Raw genomic sequence first — 25,229 nt, forward strand, 5'->3', positions numbered from 1 at the left:
CATATACATGTGTTTTAACAGGGGGAGAGAGGAATGACAATCAATCATTGTTGAAGAAAAAGAGATACATTAGCAAATCAAAACTTGCTTCTGGGAAGCATAAATATGAAAAAGGAGTATTTGTTACTGCAACAACACTCATGAGATTTCTAAAGAGATACTGAATATCTGGGGGGTAGATTAGGCTCATGTAATGTTAAATGTCTAGACTGTAGGTACCTAATCCAGGCTGAGTTGTCTGAGCTGTTGATCATCTCTCAATAGCCAATGGAAGCAGACAGAATCCTCCAGAGAGCAGTTCATCTCCTTCACACAAGGATGGATTAGGCCTTGTCTGGAGGTTTGCAACTTTCTTCACTGCCTGTATGAGGAACTGATTAATCAGGGTAGACAGATGTCTAACTTTCCAATGGTTCAAGTTAGATGAGGTGAATTTATTCTTCCTGTGCTTCCAGGTTAACGCTTCCAATCCAAATAATTGCTTTAATGTTTGAGATGCATGAGGTTAGATTGCTCATCTAAATATTAGAAAGCCAAAGGCTTTGAACCACTTAAGCTTTCAACACCTTCAGTCTTTAAGAATTAGTAGTATTGCTACAGAATTCTCCTTCATCTGTCCTTTACCTCTTCTTTCTCTGCCACCATTAACCACATCCAAGGGGCATGAGGCCACATTCCCACCCCAGGTAATACCTAAATAATACCTAAATCCTACACTTATATTATATTTAGGTGCTAAGAATGAAACCACGCAGGCAGGTACATAAATTATCATTTGAAGGTGAAATGAGATGGGATTAAATTAGAAATTAAAGCACTTAAATGTAGTTTTCAGCATTTGGAGACCTATAGGGTCTCCAAATAATAAACATCCTGTGTTTACATCCTGTTTTACATCCTGTTTTACAAGGCCAAATGTAGGTTGATCTTGTCCTTGGTATTTTGACCTTGAAAATTCTTCTGTGCACCTGCAGTTGTAGCCAAGTTTGTGTAGCTTCTACCACCTGCCCACTGCACACCTCTCCTTTATCTCTAAATAATACCTGGAGTTGTGTGAGTCTCTGCTGAGCTAAGTGACACTCCTGGTGTCAGGTCTCCAAAAGCTGGACTTGCACAGAACCTTCATAACCCTGCCAGAGTGATGCCAAAACATCATGGCTTTGAAGAAAACATTGGTCACCCTGCCCAGGGGGTAGCTTCCACATTAAAAAAATCTATTCTGAGATTTGAGGTGAAGGAAAAGAAAAAGAAGGAAATAGGAATTTCTCCTCTATTCCTACCACCATGCAAAAATTATGGGATCAGAGGAACAAGAGTGATAGAAAGAGGTTGCCTTGAGCCCTGGGATGGAAGACTCCTGTGCCTGTCCCCATGTATGCACTGAGCACCAAAAGGTCACAGGGTAAAGCATTTTCATAGTCCCTGGAGAGCTCTTTATCAGTCCTGATGGTGCCTGCTGACTTGTCAGGTAGCTGAATAAGCATTTGGATCACCCTGCCGAGTGAGTACCTGCTGCTTTTTGTGATTTTTGGGTGTTTGTAGTAAATGATCTGGATAAGGTTCTAAGATCCTGATCTAATGCAGCAGAGCATGGGCTCCATGAAGCTTTTATGGACCCCAAGATGAGCACTTCATCATTAAAAAAAAAAAAAAAAGAATAATGAGGGCACTTCAGAAAAATGCACCTAAACTTCATTTATTTATATTCAGAAGTAGCTAAATTTAAATCTGCAAAGTGATATTGGTACAATATTAATGCAGGCAAGGTCAGAACCACTCACAAAATCTGTTTTTTTTTTTTTTTTTTTTCACTAAGCCTTTGTGACAATTCCCATGCAAATCATCTGAGATATCTTCCTTCTAAAGGGCTTTCTCTGAAGCTGTAACATTCTGCAGTCTATTTCTCCCAGGTCTTGGATTTTCTGGTGGTGCACACATGCTCACTGTTAATAACAGGGAATGGCTACAGGGGATTCTGAGTCTTAAATTTAATAATGGGGAAGAGTTAAAGTAAACAGTGACTTTGCATCAGTACAAAGGGCTCTGCCACGGACATGCCAATGGTGAATTGCAGCAGAGCAGACCTGTGTGTTCCCTCATCTTTGCCTGATCCATGTATAATGATAAGGAAGGGGAAAAATTTCTGTCTCACCCCCTCCTTTTTCTCCCCTCAGCCTCTCCTTTATGGCACCTGTGAAGCCTCAGACTTCTTCCCCCCCATGCCCCCTCCTTTTTCTTTCTTGCCTTTTCACCTCTCCAGCTACTGATGCAAAGGGAATTTCCAGAGCATCCAGGATCCCAAGAGCACTGTAGTAGGAATAAATAGCACAAAGAGAGTCATCCCATGGCAAATACCACTCAGTAGGATGCAGGAAAACTGAAGCAATAAGTATGCCAGTAATGCTAATCACCATACCCCCCTTGCATGTCAGGCAGCAAAGGCAGAACAAAGTTGGTTAAAATGCACGTCCTGGGACATTTTAACATCTGGAACTTTTTAGGTATTCATGAAGATTGTGAGTCAGATTCAAAAAGCTGTTTAAACAAGTGTGTTGATACACATAAGGTTTACTGTACATACAGAAAAAAAGCATCATTGTTAACATGGTTTTTTGTATCCCTGCCAACCTCCTGCCAACGGGGGATAGAGTGGAGGTTGTTGGCACGCATTCTTACAGCTCTCATTGGAATGGAAACTTCCCAACACTGGTTCAAAGGTTAGCTGGGTGTTTGATTCAAGCCAAACAGCCTTAGAAAACAGGGTTGTTTTTTTTTTTGTTGTTTTCATCCAAACCAACGCTTATGTTGGTAATTCTCACATTTGTTTTTTGTTGTTACTAGAGATGTTTATTTGGGCTTGAAACAAATGCTCTGGTCGACTTGGTACTAAAAGAGACTGATTTAATTTGGGTAAGGGTTGCCTTACAGCAGTAGCTGACTGTTTATGAAGGGATTAAGCTCACTTCATGTTGATTGTTTGTACATTTGCCATCTTGCCCTGGTTAACCAACTAGCAACCTGGTTTAGGACTTAATGAATCACTGAAGGTTCCTGCCTCTTTTTTGCTGGATGACTGGTTTGGTTGAGGTTCCTAAGGCAGATTTAAGTGTAATTAGTGCCACTATTAATAGCTGGTGGTGACATGAGCTTTGTGTGTGCTTCAGAAATAGATGGACCTCAAACACATTGAGAGCTCTGCAGTTCTTTAAGAAACGAAATTGAAGTTTGACTAGAAATGCTCTTTGGCTTTAAAAAATTGGAGAGATACATCTTTTCAGTTTAAAACATCATGGTTGGTGTGGTGTGAAGCTGCTCTTCATTTCCTGAACCCTTCCATCAGCAGCCAGGGTGAGATGCAGCCTCAAATATCCACAGGTAACTGGTCAGACTGGTTGGGATGAAAAGGTGTAGCCTGAGCTCTGTGCTGCACCCTGGAAGTGTCTTCTTGGGGGTAAAGCAGGAGGCAAAAAGATTTTAATTTTTCCACCCACTTGTTCTCGAACCATAAGGGACTCTGTGCCTTAGGGAATCCATCAGGTAGTTTTCTATCCAATAGAATGAGTTTGAGCTATAATTAATTAATTAATCACTGTAAAGCTCTATGAGATTTTGTAAGAGTTAGAGGCAAAAATGCTAATACTCAGGTATATGGCAACAATAAAAATACTGCACAAGCAAGAAGAAATAATATTAAAGAATGTGTTTACAGTATCCTCATTTAATATCCATTTGGTTTGATTGCCCTTAAAAATCCTCTTTAGTCAAAATGTTACTTTCAGTCAGCTCTTGTAGACCCATGAAAGGTAAAAATTAATTCTTAAACTTGATATTTTTGTCTTAAAACCCCCCAAATTTTTAATGAACAAAAATCTTATTCTAAAAATTCTGCAGGAGATGCTCACAATTTAGCTTTCTGGTTAGTGTTAAAAATGTTAAATTATCCCTCAGTGCTTTTTTAAGGTGTCATTTGGGTGTCTACAAGTTAGAAGTCAACCTAAGCTGAGTGTTTTGAATTCCCTTTGTATGCCATGAAGAAGACAGGTAATTCCTGAAATAAATAGACCTAAAATAAGAATTTAACATTGCTCAGATGAGCAAGTCTCTGCAGGTGCCTGTTTTTCTCTTAGTTAGGGAACTTGCAGTTATTACTGCAGTTGATCACTATACCTTTAAGGCCATCAATATGACTTCAATCATCAAGATTTTAAATGCACTCATGTAAGGTGCATCCTACCTATAGTGTCCTCCTTTTTTTTCTTTTTTTTTTTTTTTTTGTTTTTAATGAGGCAACACAATGGATTTCTCTATTTGACCATGTTTGATTTACAAGAGTATGATTTCTGACTGCAGAAATTGGATGATCTTCAGTGTAGTTATCTTCACAATTAGACGTCGCTGAGGGCAGTAAGACAATTAAATTCCATGGAAATTAAAGTGTATTAAGAATTCAAGCCCCAAATCCCATTTAAGATCACTAAGAAAGGCAACGATATGGGAGAGGGATGGATTTTGGTCCTTTCTCAACTCTTTTTGTATTATAACTGTTGCCTCTCTGTGTCCATGCTGTCTGAGGAGCTTTCCAAAACTGTTGAGCACCAATTAAATCATTCTGATATCCAGTGGGGCAGCAAAATGCTGCTGCCCAGGATTGTACTCTGGATGAGCATATGGTGGGATTTTCAAAGGGTTGCAAAAGCCCAATGCCTTTCCTTGGAAAAAGCATTTCCCACCCCCCTGAGGATCCTTGAATTATTTGTATTCTGGAGTATTTTTATTTTTGCTCATCTTCTTATAGGAAAATATAATGACTTTCAATAAATGCTGAGCACCAGTAGTTTAAACTATGGTTTAACCTCTCTTCTGCTGGGCTGGTAAAAGCAAGGTAGACTGAGGACTTGAGATAGTGACTGATGTGTTGGTCATGATCCTGTTGAGAAGCTCCAGGATATTTGAAATGATGATGGAGCTGTTGGATGTTACTCAAGAGCTATTTTAAACAGGGCTCTTTTTGGAGACTGTAGCCACCTGTTTGTTGCAGTCTTGCACTTGAATTGTGCATAAAAAAAAAAAAAAAAGAAAAAGTCTGATATTTCTATGAAGATAATTTCTTCAGAGATTTCTTTAACATCTGCTTCTCATCCCATCACAAATGCTGCCTGTCTCAAGGATGCTTTGGCATTTCCACTTCCAGTCCCAGCCTGCAACCAGCAGCAAAAGGACTTTATTGGGACTTGGTGAAGTCTGGTTTGAGTTTAGGTGTAAAAATGACTGAGGCTCATCTGCTTTCTATCTCCTATGCATTGCTGGCTGGTCCTTTTTCAGTCAAGATGTTCAAGTGAAGATTATGTACATTTTTAAGGAGATTGAGTAGGGGCCTAGGATAGGGACTAGGTTAAAGGAACCAGATCCTTCTCTTTGTGTCTCTTCTACAAATCTCTCATTATCAAAATAGTGTCTCATTTGTGGTCTTGGATGGCTTTTCTTGAATGAGTCATATTTCTTTTGATACAAATGATTCATATCACTCCTTGGACAGCCCAAGCTTGATCTGCAGGAAAGCTTAACGGCAAAAAAGCTCCAGCAAACAGGCTCTCCACATGCTCTGAGTTTCTGATAATCAGCCTTTATTTAATTAAGCTTCATATCTTTCTTGTGAGGTAATTATTATTATTATACAAGTTGTACCACATTATAAAAAAAGACAGAAAAAAATGGGGTTATTAAGAGATTGATGGAAGTGATGGGGGGTGCTATTGTAAAGATCTGGCTTCAGAAGAGTTTGTCTTACTGTTCCTTGAAAACACACAATGCCCTTTTCTAATAAAAGTCATAGATATCTGTTCAACACAGCCCCAAAGTGTCTTTGCTCAGCTCCTGTTTCACACCATGCTCTGGTTCAAGGGCTGCAGATCACTGTGTCCCTGGCTTCAGGGATGAAAGAGGTTGGATGGGCCTTTTTCAAGGGAATCAGGAAGCAGAAATATGTGCCTTGGTGAGACAATAAATTATGCATATGCTTTTCTGAACCTCTAGTCCTTCTGCCATCAAACTGCTTGCATGGCTGTGTTTTTTTCCTGTGCTGCATCCTTCAAAATCTTCTCCTTTGCCAGTGAAAGGAAAAAGGAAAATTGTCCAGTATATACTGGGGAGAAAGGGATGTTTTTCAATTTAGACATCATGGCTTCTGCACTTGACTGTGCAGAGCTGAGATCAAGTGTGGTTTCTGCATGTGGGGAAATTATCAATATTGCAGTCTAACTGGGCTCAGCCTCGAAGAGATGGAAATATATTTCCAGTGAAGGAAGCTGTGAATGAATCCCAGATGAGGGAGTGCACAGTTAAGTTGTGATTTGAGACAGTTTGCTAATGTCACCCTCTTTGCTGAAGCAGAACCACAACACGGTCTTCACAGCTGACCCTGGAAATGAAAACTGAGTTTTCTTTTGATCATTTTGTGTTTCAATGTGGACCAGAAATCAAACAAGGAAACCAATTTTACTTTAAAAACCAACAACAATGTAATAATCGTGTGTAAGACTAATAAAAATCAGATGCACCTGTAAAAGATCAACACCTTTCAACATTACAGTAATATATATTTTTGTTTTCTTCTCCAAGTGTTTTAGTCTTACAGCATTAACACAAAGAAAAATTAACCTGAGGAGCCTAACAGCATTCAGCTTAATGATTTTTCTGAGATACTGGCAGATCCAACATCAGATTTCATCCTCTTCATTCCAGCTTAATTATGAGTACACCTTCAAAGATAAGCACGGAAAATACATTATGTTTAAGTAAGAACAAGACACATAAGTGATGCTGTCATAACATCATAGAAAGAGAAAACTTACTGACTCTGTTGCCCTGTCTCTTCAGACACCCAAGCTGGTAGCATCTGCAGTTGTTTTCCTGGAAGAACAGATGTCTAATCCTCCTGTGACAGCATTTCCATACACCTATAAATGGCCACTTGGAAATAAATGAGATAATGCAAAAATCAGACATCATCTCTATCAAAAATAACAACACTTAGCAAAAAACCACTCACTGAAACAATGGCAGTAATAATTCCCAAACCCTCACATGAATTTTATGTTCTGAAATGTTACTTTTAATGGAGGGAAATATTAGTTTCCTTGTTGCTGTTGACTTTAGGTGAGAGAGATTCAGAATCAATGATTTTGTGTAGTGAGCTAAAAGTAGAAAAGCAGCTTGATCTTGCAATTAAATTTATATTTCATTAGGAGGCTGATGCTTGATTTCTAGATCATGGGCATGAATTTTGCTATAAAGCTGTGACCACCTGCTGATCACATGGATGAAGTTTCCCAGTCCAGTTCCTGACTTACCAACACAACCAACCAGCACAAATGCAATCATTAGACTCCATAATGTCATTCTGATTCCAATGAAATAGATGTGAAGTCCTTTTTCTTCTAGCTATGGTTCACAGAAATATCTCAGAAGGAGCTGTCAGGCTGGAATTTTGCAGAACTGCTTTATCTGTTTGCATGGATAAGCAGAGATTCATTTTCCAGGTCAGCATCTTTTTGTAAAACGTGCAATCCATATTGAAAAAAAAATAAAATTGAGGGCCTTGAAACTAAACCACATTTCTTGTCAAGAAAAACGTGCCTTAATATCAAGATATTGGTTAAATATCTAGAGACATACAAGTGTAATTAATTAAATTCTAATGATGCAATCAATATATTGACCATTTCTGATTTGACAAGGATGATTACTGGTTAATCTGCCAGGTTTCCCAATAGTCGAGGCCTCTAATGAAAAGTCCCCTTTGACTGTGTCTCATTTAGATGTTTTAGCTTGTTTGAATTATTAGCTCTAATTTTGTCATGCTGGAATGTTACAGACCAGGCTGCTAGGATACTGCAAGATTCATGGGTTTTGGATATTGTACCACAGTAAAACAGCTGGAGGGGAGGGGAGAACTGGTATGGTGAGTAATGGCAAATGCATCCATCACAACAAAGAAACTTCTATCAGCCCCACTGGCAAAACAGTGAGTTACTAAACTAGCAAGGATATCAGGCTGAGGATTTTGAATGATAGCTAAATATACTTTCCCCTTAGAGGAGTGATCTTGCTTTGGACTGATGATATTTGTTGCTATCAGTGATGACAATGAACAGCTGTGCTCGGTGGTAGCTGCTTGTAATTTCTTTGCCAAACGTATCCCCTCACAGGACAAATAGATGTATTTTGAAATTAGCAATTAAAAAAAAAAAAGACCAAACAAATAAGATGTACAGATCTGTGGTACTGTCCAGCTATCTTTGAAAGTGTTAGTTGTTTTTTTGACTGACCTAGTAGCATCACTGAGTCTATTTATTTTATCTTTTAAATTTTATTTTAAAGATTTTTTAGAAGTGAGGGACAATATCCCCATGGGGTAAATGAGCTACCACTGCACCTAATTTCCTTCTAGTGTAAAGCTAAGCCATGAGTTCTGTCACCTCTTAATTTACATGGAATAGATACCTTTGTTCAAAACCATGGCAGTGCTTGTACAAAAAATACCAGGAAAAAAACTGTGATACAACTGAAGTTAATGGTGATAGTCTCATTGACTTCAAAATGGACAAGAGGGAGCTAGGTCTCTTTAGTTTGGAGAAAAGGAGACTGAGGGGTGACCTCATCAATGTTTTCAAATGTGTAAGGGGTGAGTGTCAAGGAGAAGGAGTTAGGCTCTTCTCAGTGGTGACCAGTGATAGGACAAGGGGTAATGGGTGTAAATTGGAGCACAGGAGGTTCAAGTTGAATATTTGAAAAAAGTTTTTTACTGTAAGGGTGACAGAGCCCTGGAACAGGCTGCCCAGGGGGGTCGTGGAGTCTCCTTCACTGGAGACATTCAAAACCCGCCTGGACACGTTCCTATGCGAAGTGCTCTAGGTGGCCCTGCTCTGGCAGGGGGGGTTGGACTAGATGATCTTTCGAGGTCCCTTCCAACCCCAAGGATTCTATGATTCTATGAAGAGCTTAATCACTTGACACAACTCTGAGGTTCTCTCCAACTTTCATGTATCTTTGCCAAAATTTTTTTCAATAGTGAATAGGGTTGAATCACCCAAAATCTGTAAATTTGGTGTTTCAAAAATTTTCCTTAGAATTTAATTTAGATTTGAAATTTTAAGCTGGCTGTGGTTCATGGCTCTTTATTTTGGTTTAAAACTTTTGTCAGCATTATATGTTGCTTGATAGATGTGGGGAAGGTTATAATAAATGGTCATGTTAGTCACATAACTTTCAGATGCATGTGTAAAACCATCCTGGATTTCTTATTGTCTTAAACATCTCTTTGTTGAAGACTGTAGTTCACACGTATCCTTCTCTTTCTCTTCCCACCCCAGTTTCTTAACTAAAACCAACAAGGAGTACAAAATGAGGGAAAGATGAAAACATGATGGAAACACAATGAAAATAACTGTGAGCACATCTCAGAACTTGGAAAAAAAAATTCAGGAAGATTTACACCAAAATGGGTGCACAGAAAGTATTTAATTCTTGAGCTTGGGTTTCAGGGGAGCAGTTAAATCATTCCATCCAAAGTGGATCAGTAATGATGAGAAGTGAACTAATAATGGATAAGTGGATATAGATGGAAAAAGAAACAGAGGTTGCAAGGAGGCAGTCAGAATAAACTGGGAAATGAAGCCACTTAAAGCATCAAGACTAAACTCGAAGAGGGACATGGTACAGGCCATTAGGAACTTCTTGAGGGACAACAGACTTTTTGTTAACATCACTCAGGACCCCCAAAATCTGATCCTTCTGGGCTTTTGCAGTGAGAAGAACAGTCTTCAATGCTAAGTCTTGAATGACCCAAATTAAGTTTGTATTTACAATAAAGGAAGGCTGACAGTATCTTGTGGGTTTGAGGCAGCCCCAGTCTGTGTCCAACTTCAGCAGCCACTACTGAGGGGGAAGGATCATTTTCCTCTAAGCAGGAACAAAGTTGATGCCTACCATTATTTAGATAATTTAGCACCTTTGGGTCTGGACTTGCTCCTTGATCTCTGGTAGTTTTAGAGACCGTGGTCTGCACCAGATGAAGTGGAACACGTTTTGAAATTGTTTTCTGCGGGAAAAATCAAGGAGAGAGAACAACGTGGGCAAATGGTCTAATGTGGGTCTCTAACCTGACCTCAACAGCATTTAAACTGAAGATAATGATGGGTTGATTCAGGCTGTTGGGAACTCTGGAGGTTCAGAGCCTACTCACAGTGTAGTAAAAGGAGAGACCCGATGGAGACAGCCTGAGATGGTTGGGTTCATCCTGGAGAAAAGAAGGCTCTGGGGAGACCTTACTGTGGCCATTCAGTACTTAAAGGGGTCTGCAAGAAAGATGGGGACAGACTTTTTAGCAGAGCCTGCAGTGGTAGGACTAGGAGTAGTGGTTTTAAACTAAAAAAGAGGAGGTTTGGACCAGAGATAAATAAGATAACTAGGATGAGACACAGCCAGCCTAAAGTCAGGTCTGAATGTGCTTCAGGTCCTTTCACAAGAAAATCAACACTTCTCAATCTGTTCAGTCTGGAAGATGTTTGAGTGAGATGGTTATTTGTTAGAGCTATGGTCTCACATTTGCTCTCAACACTCCCTTGACCAAACTTATCTATTGATTGCATTGGGATGGCCCTCCACCTGCACCCACACATAGTCCCCCTTTTTCATGCTGCATTTTTCTGTTGTTTGTTTTTGTGGTTTTATTTATTTCATTTATTTATTTATTTATTTGGTTGATTGTTTTTGGTTGTTTTATTTTTAATTTCTTTTTTTTTTTTGGTAGTCATTTAAATGATTTATCTGAAACTTATTTTTCTCTCTCTTCTAAGTTTAATCTGGGGATCTAGCTTGCAGGGAGGGTCCATAGACCTAAATGATAGCAGCAAGGGAAAGGGCAGAGCAGCATGGCTTTGGGGGAGGCTGCCAATTTTTGTGACTTTGGGTGGATGTAGATGTGGGATGTGGATGTAGGTGTAGGATGCTTATTGTTGTGGGATCCAGTTGGGATCTCTGAGTACCTGATTGTGATTTTATTATTGCTGGTATTAAGGAATTATTCAGGGAAGATGAAAAGGAGGAAATAAAAGCTAAAATAATTCTTTTAAAGCCAGTCTAGATTTCCTAGGCAACAGTGAGGAAAATAAAGGAAGTCTAATATAATTTAAGTTAATGGGAATAGCCTCTTCTTTTAATTATCTCAGCAATACATTCTGGGATTTGTTTTGTTTTGTTTTGTTTCTTTTTTTTCCTGTTTACCCATTACCTTTTAAAGTTAAATAGCATCAGCAATAAACAGAAAAAGTTGGGCATGTTTCCTACCTAAAGTCACTGAGTAGAAGTGAAAATGAGCAGCTTGCTTCGACAGGTTTTGAAGCCATGATGTAACTGAATTTCAGATGACAAATCCAGATCTGAATTTCAGAGGTAGCTCTAATAAATATATTTTACTCTATCTGGGGTCAGAACTTAAGAGTTTAGACTCTCTGAAGAGATAATTGAAAGTATCAACTCCGAAACTCTGACCCAGATATAATAAATGTTTAAGGCATGCTAGTAATCTGCTATCAAGATTATGAATTAAAATAACTATTCAGTTCACCTTTGTGATGGAAAAAGAAGATGTTTCTGTCTCCCTTCTCTGCACTAATCTCAAGTCACTGGAATACTCAGAACTTGCACCACTGCAACTGGGATCCCATGCCAATCCAGTCATTTCACTGCTCTTGCTCCTGATTTACATTGGCAGCAAATGTTTTTCCACATCACTAAGAGATACAGTTCTACTTAAGACAGATTTATTTCACTGGAAATAAATTCCTCCGATGAATACTATATTAAAAAAAAAAAAAAAAAAAAAAAGCTTTGCCTCCTTTCCTCTCTACCCCTTACCCCCTCTCCTTTTTGTAATGCTGAAGGTAATGAAGCAAAATTCCTTGCTGCAGATCTAAACATGACAATTCTGCAAATTTTATTTCCTTAGTTCAGCTGAATTTATCATTCTTGTACAGTTCTATAATTGCCTTTTTTTTTTTTTTTCTCCAGCTATCAAGTTCACACAGGTAGAAGAAAGGCTGCTTTAGATCTGAACTTGATGCTGGAGGTCGTTGGAAAGATTATGTAATACAACTGAAAAAAAGCTTTACAAACTGTTCAAATAGCAGAACATTTCTAGTACAGTGCAGGAACATAAAAGTGAAACCAAACAAACCCAAATCGTTTTGCAATTACTGACAAAATTGTGCACTGGCAGAAAATGGGAAAGAATAACAGGAGCAGAGCAGTGGAGGGTTTTTTCTTTTCTTTTCTTTCTTCTTTTTTTCTTCTTCCCCCCACCTCCCCCAGCCCTCCTTTTGCTTTTTTTTTTTTTTTTCTATCCTTTCGTACCAATAAAGCAAATGCATCTCAGGTCTTGAAACAACTGAATACGTGTCCCTGCTTTCCTTTGTGCTATAGTACACGCAAAAGAGAAAATAACATTAACACCAAGTGTAAATTAAATGATGGATGTTACAGTTCCCTTTTTTCCCTGAATCTAACTCTTTAAATCTTAGTTTAGAAGCTTAAATGTGGAATGAGGGACTATGTCCTGTTTCTCCCTGCTGGGTTCATTTAGGATAAAACCCAGGCTGTCCTGCATTTTAGTTGGAGACTTGCACACAGTGGGGGTGATTGGACTTTCTCTGCCCAAGGCACAACATATGCTACTTCCCATCACTTTAATAGGCATTAGTTCCGCAGACAGCACTGGTCAAATGTACATTATTCACAATCACTTTAATGCAAATATGCAAGGATGAGAGAGAAAATATGTCACAAAGAAAGAATCGGCCATTTCCGTTCTTTTTTGATTTGCTTCTTTTATCACAGTATCTCTTCTTTCACCACATCTGTCTGCCTATACATATAGCTGTCCATGCAATCCCTGCATTTTCTGCAGAATTTGCTGTATTTTTTTTAATGGAGGATTTCAGTGTTGTTGATTGAAGGTGTTTAGATGTACAATATCTTCATCACAGTTTTTCTGTCTATTATTCCTAACCCTCACCGGAGCAGCTTTTTCTTTTTCGCTGTCTTCTTTTTCAGAAAGTTCACCCTAAATGATTTTTATTATTGTTATTCTGCTGGATTAATTTTTACACCCTCAGAATGACCTGTGTCTGCAACAAAGAAAGCTTTCAAATCAAAGTATTATCATCATAAGCATCTTCATACACTTCGTTTTATATGAGAATTAGCTTCATGTTCTTCACCTTTTTTTTCTTAGCTGTGTAAATTACATGCAGGGCTTTGCACACTGAAACTGTGCTATAAATCCCATCACAGTACTTGGTTCTGAATGAGACCACAAAGACATTCTTAGTATCTACCTGTCTGTCTGCCTGCCTGTCTTTATTTCCTTGTGTTAGGTCTTGAACAGATAAGGAACAAGTGATACTTCCGTGAAGATCTCGTCCCAAGGCAGACAACCCTAAAAAGATAAAGAATACAATTGAGCATCTTATTCAGAGTATGATGTTGCAAGTCCCAGTACCTGAGCATTTTACCAGTTTTCAGTCTTTTTTGTTCTCATTTTCCTGCCAAGTGCAACACTTCACTCCCACCCTGCCCATCCACTCGTGCAGGTGTCAAAATTGAAGTTATCACTTACACTTAGGGCTGTTTCTTTCCAACCAACTTCCTCCAAAAATCTGATGGATATTTGGATGTGGCATTGAGTGCGAATCCAAGCTTATCAGGCATTTGATAAACTGGAAAGATGTTGCTCTGTGGCAGCCAAAATCAAGCTAACCTTTGGATACCACTGTGTTCCTTAAGAGAGAGGAATTGTTCCTCTCCATCAATTAATCAAGGCCAGGGGTAGAACCTTGGCCAACCCCCAAATGAAGTGTATCAGTTCATGAACTATATCAGCACAACCAGAGTTACCTATCTGGGGAAGTTACGTGCTACACTGGGAAGTTTTTTGATGGATCAAAGAGGCAGAGGCATGAGATCCAATGCTCTTGTGGCTGGATAAATAGAAACCTCAGATTTTTAGCCAAGAGCTCACAGTATCCATCAGGATAGCTTTCCAGGGGGAAGCAGAATATTCTATGGATTTTATGTCTTTAAGGTTGTTTGTGTTTCCTAAGACCTTCAGGCTCTACTGCAGGATCTTGGGGTCAATGTGGGAGCTTATCTGGGATGTTCTCAAGTTAAATAAAATGTGTTCAATGACACAGAAAAGCATTAGAAAGTCAAAACTATATGTTACCTGTCTGAAATGAAGTAGAACAAAACCAAAGCAAAATAGTTCTGTTAGATGCTCACCTGTGAAACTTGAAAAATATACTTTTAAATAGACATATACAAAAACTTTATTTTTCTGAAAATAAAGTATTCTCCTTTCTCACACACCACACATGCTCACTTTGCCAGTTGGATGAGTGTCCAATGATCAGACATTAATTTCAAAATGTAATTTCGCATCAAGTTTGTTTTCTAATAGGTGACTTTTCATACCATGATGCTGTGCCAATTACTTCTAATTAATGTTAAATTTTGTCCTGTTAAGTACAGAAGAAAACACAAAGCAATAGATGTGAGTATCTATGTTGAAATACAGATAAGGCTTTTGGCAACACATTTCTAGTGTTCCTTCAGAATTAATACTCAGTGCTACCCAAAGGATTAAACAATGGCAATGTGATGGATGAAGCTTTTTTTATTTTTCAGTGTTACTTTATTGCAATCTCACTAGAAACAATTCAGATTTACACTACTAGAAAGAGAAAACAATTATGCTCTTATATTTTTATATATCATCAGTTCATACAGTTGTACAGTTCATAATCAGAAATGGCCCAGTACCAAGTACCAGGGAGTTCTGATCAATTTTTCCTGGCCTAGTGAGATAAATTACATCAATTTCATCAAGAACAGCAACAAGGAGCAAAGAAGCAAGCATTGCATCTGGACACCTTTAACTTCTTAACCTAAATGATCTGACAGCCTGTTACATCTGGATTAGCTAAAAGCTGAGGTTTTTGAGTTATTTCTAGTGATCTTTGTCCTCTCTGCATGGGTAACAAGGTGTTTTATTGGATCTGTCACTACCTTGCAGAAAACAATAAGGTACAACAAAAATAACAATTGAAATTACTCTGCTCCTGCTCCTCCTCCTTCCTCTGATGCTTTTTGCTTTATTTATGTTTTCACTGATAGCAGAGGAGCTATATGAGTTTTTTAAAAAAAGGTTTAGAAATAGCCAAGCATTACTTCCCCTTGGAGCAATCACTTCATGGACTACTTCATTTCCTATTAGAGTGTTACTCTACAGTTTAGGTGTCAGATATTTACATTGTAAGGTTTTTTTATTATTTATAGATGTTGGGTTTTTTCAATTGGGAAAGCCTGTGTGTTCTGAACTTAGCAGGACTTTATCTTTTCTTACTGGTGATGAGTGATTTATGGGGAGAGCTTCTATTAATGTTAATGGAAAGCAAATGCATAAATCTCTCCCCAGTAGATAGATAGCAATCTTTACAAAAATGGTCCAAGCAAAGCATGTCTTTGCACAGGGTCTGACTAGCAATTAGCATAAAAGATTGACATCAGCACTAATGCAGTATTTATATGAGCAGTGTTAATCTAAATACAGAATCTAATTAATCCCTTGTTTGACTCCTGTGTCTGCTTTGGAATTTCAACACTGAACATTAGGACCTACCCTGCCTTCAAATATGTAAACTAAATATAAATGCACAGGTTTTAAGGAGTTAATTCTGATACCCCCTTACTGATGGCATTGCCTCTTGTGGGCCCTGAAATATTGAAGCAGGTAAAGATTTGCCCATAGAAATAAGAGAATCACAGAATGATTTGGATGGGAAGAGACCTTTCAAAGTCATCTGGTCCTGACCCCCTGAAGTGAACAGGGGCATCTTCAGCTAGATCAGGAAATCTCCATCTTCCTAAGGGTCTTCAGAATCCAAAAGCAGTGCTCTGAGATAAAGGAGGACCTCTGTGTTCAGTGATATTGTGACTGGCAGTCCTGTGAGGGTACCCAAAGGCAGTGGAGGAATATCAGTTGTCTTTGGCATAGCTGTCATCAGATATGGATAGATCCCCCCAAAATATGAAAAATAGCTTAGTTCAGGATGGACTGAATGCAAAATGGGTCTGCTAGGTCAAGGATCCTGTGTCTGACAGCTCAGTAATCTGTGCCTACAGACATGTATAACATGGCAATATCTCCTAAATAATTCTTCTGTGGCTCATGAATCTCTTAGTCTTTCTATTTAATAGTTGTCAGTGGATTTATCTGTCATTTTCTACTTGCCTCAATTTTTTTTAGTGGAGAAGACAAACTTGATGACAGTAGTCTTTATTTACAGATGTTATTCACAGAGATTCTGTCTCAAAGCTAAAATAAAGAGCAGAACTAAAGAATAGTCTTATGATTAACTATCCTGTTTAGTGCCCTGTTGTTAACCTATAATTAATTACATGCTTGGTCCACAGAAGCCATTATGGACTGCAGGAGCTGGTCACTTCTGAGAGCTGCCATCTTTTAAGTGCTGTGAGAGTAATTCATACTCATTAGGCTCCTTGATGCACCTCACACTTTTATTTTGAGAAGCAAAATTAGTAATTCCAGAAATACAATGACAAAGGAAAAAAAAGCTTCTGTTTTTCCTTTGACCTGATTGATATAGTCATTAATTAGATGGATCATTTCCTTCATCTCTACATGTACCTATAGAAATGAGAGTGTCACAAAGAAATTGAGCATTGGTAAGCAGGCTGTCACATCTTCTATTTAACTATACAAACTGGGTTCAGAAGATTTCAGGTTGAGTTTCATAGAATCATAGAATGGCTAGGGCTGGAAGGGACCTTAAATATATCTAGTTCCACCCCCCTGTGTAGGCAGGGACTCCAGAATTTATCCCTATTCTCCCAGACAGTCTTAACATGAAATTTCTAAAGCACAAATTTGCTGTGATAGACCTACTCATGTATCAGATAAGGTAGCAACCATGCAGGAAAAGTCATAGTGCAGGGGAGATTCATCCCTTGGTTCAGCTGTCTGATCAGTGGATGTGGGTACTTGTATGGATACTTGGTGCCTAAGCTGTCGCCGTTGTCAACAAAAATCTGCTCAATTTATTTTGACTTAACAAAGTTTTCTGGTGCCACCTGAGACACCCAAGGGTCTGTGAGACATCCGTGTGGGACTGACAGAGATAACATTGGATGTAGAAAAGACCCATGATCTTTTAGAGAAGTATTTGGATGGGAGATGAGACCTAGGGGCATCTTGGGTAGCAATGGACACCCCTGTGTGGGTGGTTAATCAAGCCTTCCATCAGTGTTATCAGTGGGAGTCTAGAGAGCAGCTCAATACACTTCAGGGTAGATATTTTATGTAGGTTTGCAGTTAGGAATCTAAAATTTAGATCTGTTCATCTTCTCTAGTTCTCTATGCTACCCTTACAATTAATTCAAGTCCTGTCCATACAAGCCAATGGAACCTGGAAATAAGTTCATCTCACACTAGAAATACCTACATATTTTGGTAAGACCACCTACTCTCTGGACCCCACTGATGGTATCAACTGGATGTTCCTTGGCTCTGACTCAAATCAGAGACAGCATAAATGCAGACATCAACTTCTGAGACACCTCAGTGGAGGTGTCTGGGTCTGAATCCCACCTACAGACACTCACTGGAACAAAGTGATCATGTTTGAGCCTTGCTTCATAAAAAATTAACTTGGGGAGCCTCATAAGAAGAAAATAAGGGGACCTAATGTCTCATCACACACCCACATGCAGACACTAATCCTGCTATTGAATCATATTCGTCTGCCTTTTCACTCCCCCTTACTCACACTGTGAGCCCCCAGTCCCTCCCCATGCTTGAACAGATCCAAGTTAATTTACTTAAAACCCTAAAAAGTCTTTGGTCTTAAATTTTTTAACAGGAGCCTGTGCTTATTCTATTAAAAAAAAAAAAATTAATCTGCTAGGATGTCTTTAATCAGCCAAGTCACACAGAGGCAGAATAATGACACAGTAACTTTAAGGATCCCTGACTTTGAGCTGCCTTTTATAAGTAGGGGAGGCAGAACTGAAAATAAAAAAAAAATCAAAAGCAGTAAAAACTTATATGATTTCTGTCAGTAGCTCCTTCTCAGAAAATGTTGTGAAAACAATCTCTGTGTGGAGGAAGCAACATACTGAGCAACAAGCCTCAATCACAGGAAGTTCATTTTTTTTTTTTTTCCTTGGCACGTCGCCCAGTGCCATCAGAACTAATTAAAAGCAGAGCCACGCTGGTAGGAAGCTCAGTGTTTGGGTTTTACAATAAGTGAGCAACAAACCAGGGGGACGTCTAATGAGAATAGTTTCCGAGTTTGTTTTCTAGCATTGGGCAACTATGTCAATTACTGGAACTACAGCTCAGGGCCAGCAACCATGCTGAGCCATGAAAGAGTGTTATTTGCGGTACAGATTGAGCTGCTACTTTGATGCATGTGTTCTGCATGTCACTTGTATACTGGGGCAGTTCCTTGGCTCATGACTAAATAGGAAGAGGCTGATGCCACCTTGCTCTTCTTGTCTGATGCTAGATCAAATGTTACGAGACAGGGCTTTCCCCTGGATCATTAGATATGCTCCAGTTAAAAAATGAAAGATGTCTTCTTGTAAGGATTCTACTCGTAATGAAGGATCTGACTTGCAAAGGGAATTATCGTCCAGGGACTTAACCCTTTGAGGGTTTGAGAAAAAGACAGGGTGAGTTGAATATTTTAGATCAACCCTCATAACTCAAACAATCCCTCTCCCAAATTAAAGGAAAAAAAAAAAGCATTTAAAACAAGCACACTGCTGCAAAATGCTCCACGTGCAATTTCGTCCCTTACAAATAGCCATGGTACTGCATTGTCTGTGGAATTGGTGATAATATTAAATATTTTATACTCTTATTTAAGGACTATTAGTAATTTTATGAGCAAAGAAAATTAAAAGTGAGAGGGAACAACAGGCTGCAGCTAAGGAAAATGTTGTTGCAAAGGTGAAGGAAATGGCTTGTTATCTGTACTCACAAGGGAGAAGATGGGAAGCAATGGGCTTAAAGAGTGGCAAGGAAGATTTAGGTTAGTCATTAGGTAAACTTTCTAAGTGTAGGATAGCTCTGCCTGGGGAGTTGGTGGAATCTCCATAACTGGAAGGTTTTAAGAGGAGGTTAAACAAACATATGTCATAAACAGGTTGATATAGAAGATCCTGCCTTGGGGGAAGAAGATGGGCTAAATGACTCCTGAGGTACTATCCAGCCCTATTTTCTCTTCCTACTTTTACATATTGCACCTAAATCTTGGCAAGTTAAAGCTCTAATAAAATAGAAAATATTTGCCTCTCAGGAGCAGCCTCTACCTTAAAGTACTCAATTGAAAGATTTCCAGGCCCATTTCCTAAAATGCTTTCCACTCTTCTTTAATATATAAGCTGCATCTATGTGCAGCAAATTAATTAAGGCCACCAGCAAACTAATAGAGGCCAGAATACGGGTCCAGACCTTGCAATTAGGTCAACCATACTGTTAAATTGTTTGTGTGGTTCACAGCTTAAGCCAATTGGTGCTTCTCCAGAGAGTGTCTGGGTCTGGGTAAAGGATAGCACAGTCCAGTGGCCATTTCCAACAGGCAGGTTGCATGCAGCAACTCTTTGGATGTAAGAATTTATCCATGGATATATGATGCTCTGTGCCAGCTGGCTTCAAGGTAGGTAGTTGTTCCTACCCCCTTATATTCACTGATGTAGATGCTGATGTAATTGTTCAAGAAGATAAAAGGTAAAGCTGACAACCTAAAAATCAAAACAATAATATTTTACTCTGTGTATCAAGATAACTCTGTAACAAGGACACAGAGTTAATGGAAATAGTTGAGAATAAATAAATTATATGGTCTAGTGACTACAAAGACACCAAAGAATAAATGCAGGGAGGCCCCTCACTTCTCTGACAGTTCTACTCAATTCTTTGCAAAAAAGAAAGACCTCTTTGCAAAGGACACTGAGTTGATGCTCAATGTGATGTGAGATCTGTCTCACATCTGGTGTCTTAGGCTGTGATCCAGAAATGTGGATAAGATTCCAAATAACATTGGTGTAGGTTCATTGCATTGTAACATATTCATCATCGTTTCTATTTATTGGTGGCTTTCTCTTGACTCTGTGGGTCACCTCTTGTACTGCCATCCAAAGTCCTCCACACATCTTCTTCCATTTGTGCTACAAGCAACACAGGAATCTCTTTGTTATGGAGAACTTATCAGGGTGGTAATGACTTTCACTAATTATACAGCCTCAATTGACTATGGTGAAATCTTATGTTTGCTAACTATACATTCAACTTGGACAACGTGAATCCTAGCTGATGTTCTGTTGTGCTCCTAAGCAGTTTTACTGAGGTGAGTAAATGATACCCTGTAACCATGAGACCAAGTTGTACCCAGCTAGTGGGACACAACCTTTTTACTGGCTAGGTTCTACAATTCTGCTGCTTTAGATATGGTTGGTGAGACAAAGCTGTAGCTACAGTAAGACTTTCCCAGACACAATGAGGTGACTGGATGTGGCACTCAGTGCCATGGTCTGGGAACCACAGTGGCAGTGGATCAAGGGTTGGACTTGATGATCTCAGAGGTCCCTTCCAACCCAGCTGATTCTATGATTCTATGATTCTAAGACACATTGTGTTGTTTCCATGAGCCAAATCAAGATTTCAGTTCTGTTAACAAAATCCAATGTCTTCAGAGGGAATTACATGAGTGTATGAGAGACTCACCTGTATCAGTCTCATTTTGTCTTTAATGGCAAATATTTCATGTTATCTTAAAGGTACTCAGCCTCACTATTTTATCACCTTACTTCTGTTCCAGCATGAGATAAGCTAAGATACAGCTCTCTGCATTTAGAGAAGGTGAAAAATGTAATTATTTTCACAACTCTGTAACACATGCCCATAAACCTCTGTAAGTTCATCATATTACTCAGTGCTTACTCTCTCACTGCCAGTTCAGCTCATTTGTTAACTGATACAATCATCTGTGTCAAGAACTTTGAGCAAAGCCACAGCTTTCATTGAAAAGAGAAGTTGGTCTGTTGTCTGTATGTTTGACTGACCTTTTATTACTTCAGTAAAGGTCTGGGTCCCAATTCACTGTGAAAGTAAACGGATACAATTGTGTTGACTTCAGTGGAATTGCACACACTTAAGCCAAGGGTGAATTTGGACCTCAGTAACTACATTTCCTTTTATAAGGCTGGTGGATGAGTGCTTGGGGAACAGTTAGGTTGTCAAATAAAGGCAATAGCTATATCTTTCTAGACTGTATTTATAGTGTACTCTTTCTATCAGGCTTTGCCCTGCTGAGGCCAGTTGTTCCAGGTTTTATTTCAGTCAGATCTGAGAAAATGAGAAATAATTAAAAGATGATATAGATGACATTTTTAAAATGGTACTGGTTGCAGTATGATGATCTTGGCATAGACCAAATCAAAAGGCAGCTGAAACCCTCCTGCCTTCCCTAGTCATGTTTGATTTCTTCAGATCATGATGATTACTGTGATTAAACCATGTTGTCTTTTTTTCTTTTCTTGTGAACTGCAAGTCAAAGGGGACTTTGGTTAAGGCCAAAAAAAAAGAAAAAAGAAAAAGTTTTGCACTGAATTAAACCTTAATTACCAGGCTGCAATTTTAAAAATAAAAGCAGTCTCTCATTTATTTGATTATATCTACTGCAGAAAATTGGGCAGTACCAGTTTCAGGCACCAGTCCTTATTGTGGTCCCTGGTACAGTTTTGTTTAGGGAAAATCAGCAGTATTTAAAAAAATTCCCAGGCATAGTTCAAGTGCTTGGGGGTGGACAGGACTGAAACTAGTCCTAACAAGTAGATGTTAGGAATGCAGCCTAACACCTAGATGCAGCTGCTGTCATTTGAGAATATGGAAGTGACCAGATCACAGAGCTGGCCAGAAGGCAAGACCTGGAATTACTTAATTCATTAGTGTATATGTAAAGTTTGTGGCTGAGTTAGGATATCTGGGCTCTGTCCTCCTGTCTGTTTATGAAAGAGGAATATTTTAGTCTCAGGACAGTAGTCTAATCATGGAGTGAGAGTTTATATTTGAGGATGGCTCCATCTCTTCTCTCAGCTTAAGTTGTTTCCCTTTAATAATAATGCATACTGATTGTGGCAGGGAAAGGGAAATAACACATGACGGGTTTTTTTTGGCACAAGAGTGCTTAGTCTGTATGAAACCATGGAAAACACTTTGCTTATCCCATCCCATCCCATCCCATCCCATCCCATCCCATCCCATCCCATCCCATCCCATCCCATCCCATCCCTTCTTTTGGTTCTCTTGACTGCAGCAGTAGGTTTGACTCTTGGTATAGTTAGACTACAGGTCTGATCTGAATGATCAAAAAGTCCCCAATAATCCCCTCCAGTTGTCTGTGAAATTTGATGCTTCTCATATAACACCCCCCTAACCACCTGTGAAGTCCAACTGTCCCCCCCAGAGGTCTCAATCCTGTGACAATACTCAGCTTCTTACATTGCTACCTGTCACACCCAGCAGTTTTTTAGGTCATATCCTGTTGCTTCACATGACAAATCCTACAGCTTTGTCACGTCCTTGCAGCCTTAACAAGGGACAAGTTTTCTGTCTAACCAGTAATCTAGTTTCCTACTGTTTTCAGCAGACTACATGTCCAGAAAACAGGATGAAAACTGTTTTCTGAATTGATTATAGAAAAAACCCCTATGATTAAAGGTCTAAATTTGGATGAGGATATTAATCTGAGCTCCATCTGACTTCATTTATCTCTTCTGCCATAATCAGAAAAAAGTTTCTTTGGTTCTGCCCAGGTGAAGACACAGACAGAATGGGAATTCAACACTGTAGCTCAACAAGTACTCCTAGAGCTGAATGCAATATAGACATATTTATGGGATGTTAAGGCAACTCTGATCCTCCAAGTAGGGCTTTGTAACTCAGCTTTGACATCGAGTTTAAATACTTATTTTGCTTCTAGTCCATGCAATGCTGTACCAGTTCAGGCATGGCTGCACTGCCATTTATCTTGTGAAGTCGTGCTGAACAGGAGATAAAAGTGACCCTGCAGCTCAGTCATTAGGTACCTTAACTTTTGAAAACATCAGTTCTTATAGGAAACCCATCCACTCTGGTATGTGATAATGATGTTCATGTTACTATGGATTTTAGGATGTTCAGGATGAGCTCTAGGTACAGTAACTCAGTTCAAAACACACTGATTGCATTACTCTTTCATTGCCTCCTCTGTCCCCTCACAGTATTAAAAACTATTTTAATAGCAATCTGTCTGTACAATTTTTAATGAGCACTCTTCTCTTGCTGTAAAAGAAGCTCACTGACACTTTAATTTTCACTTACTAGGACAAGAATAGTTGCTGTCGGATGATTTTTTGTTTGTTTGTTTTGTTTTTGTTTTGTTTTTATTTCCAGATTTTATCAGATACACCTTTGTATTTCCTTATTAAAGAAAAAAAACTAGACCACTTTTCAACAAACCCTGTTCTCTGCATTATGCAAAACACAGAAATCAAGCTGATCCATGTCCTGAATGAATCAGTTGTGTTTTAAGGCCATAAAAGAAGTGGTTGTCCATGTGGGTGAGTGAAGATGGTCTGATGGAGAAATCCTGCAATGTCATTTGGAGACTTCCTGGGAGACAGTTATCAGAGGGAAATGGAAAAAGTAAGTCCAGTCTGGAGAACTGGATACTGGGAGGGGAATTAATCTCACTTAACATATATATTTATCTCTGGTCCAGTTTTTCTGAATTCCTTTCACAGCTGATGACCAAGATAAAAGGAACTGTGCTCTACAATAGGTTTTTCTATGCTGTAACACCCTATTGTCCTGCACCTGGCTTGGGAAAATCCCTGGTATTAATAATACAGACTGGGGAAAGAAGGGATTGAGAACAGCCTGAAGAGAAGGTCTTGGCTCTGGAGTCCTCAACATAGAAAAGACATTGGCCTGCTGAAGTGTGTCCAGAGGAAGCCATGAAAATGATCAAAGGGATGGAACATCTTTTCTGTGAGGAAAAGCTGAGAGAGTTGGGGCTTTTTAGTTTGGTAAAGACTCTGGAGAGACCTTATTGCAGCTTTTCAGTAATGAAAGGGGGGGTTATAAGAAAGATATGGACAAACTTTTTAATAGGTACTGCAGTAGTAGGAGAAGAGGTAATAGTTTTCAACTAAAAGAGGAGAGATTTGGGCTAGATATAAGGAAGAAATCCTTTATGAGGAGTGTGGTGAAACACTGCCCCAGGCTGCCCAGAGAGGTGGTAGATGCCCCGTACCTGGAAACATTCTAGATCACCCTGATCTAGTTGAGGGTGTACCTGCTCACTGCAAAGGGGTTGGACTAGGTGGCCCTTCCAACCCAAACCATTCTATGATTCCATGATTTTATGATGCTATGAAAAGAACCTGTATGACTTGAATTCTTGCTGGTTTTGGATAGATGAACCCAAAGTTTGATACCTAGTCACAGAGCTAAGGCATGCAAGTAAGCAATTTGAACTCAGGAAAGGTGGTAAACTTGAAAATGTGATCCAAGCAAGGAAACAACAGAGAAAAGAGAGCAGAAAAGAGAAGGAATTGTTCATCAGAGTTTCAGTAATTTAAGGAAAAAGTAACAAGGATTGATGTAAAGCACCAGCACATAAAACACTGTTGAGGCAGTAGTAGGTTAAGTAAAGCAGATCAACTTTGCCATACTCTATACCTGCTCCACAAAGTAGCAAGACAGTAAAACTATTGGAGTGGTTACTTCTGAAAATATAAAAAATGTTTAAATAACAAAAATAATAACCAACATATAAATAATAACCAACAAAAAATCCCAGTCATCCCTTTCTTTGCTGAACTGGGACTCTTGCTTAATAGCAGAAGAGGGATTTCAGGGGAACATGGCAGCAGTTAGTATTGTTTGTTTTCCACTCTAATTTTAACCAAATGTTTCTTACAGGCAAGGTATTTCTCTAAGGACATTGGTAGAACTCCAGACTGTTCTCAGGAAAGGAAAAAATAGTCAAAGCTGAAATTTATAAAAGAGGTGAAGAGAAATGCATTTGGACTGTTTGCTGCTG

This window comes from Calypte anna, chromosome 3 (genome assembly GCF_003957555.1).
Source record: "Calypte anna isolate BGI_N300 chromosome 3, bCalAnn1_v1.p, whole genome shotgun sequence".
In the NCBI taxonomy this organism is placed as follows: domain Eukaryota; kingdom Metazoa; phylum Chordata; class Aves; order Apodiformes; family Trochilidae; genus Calypte; species Calypte anna.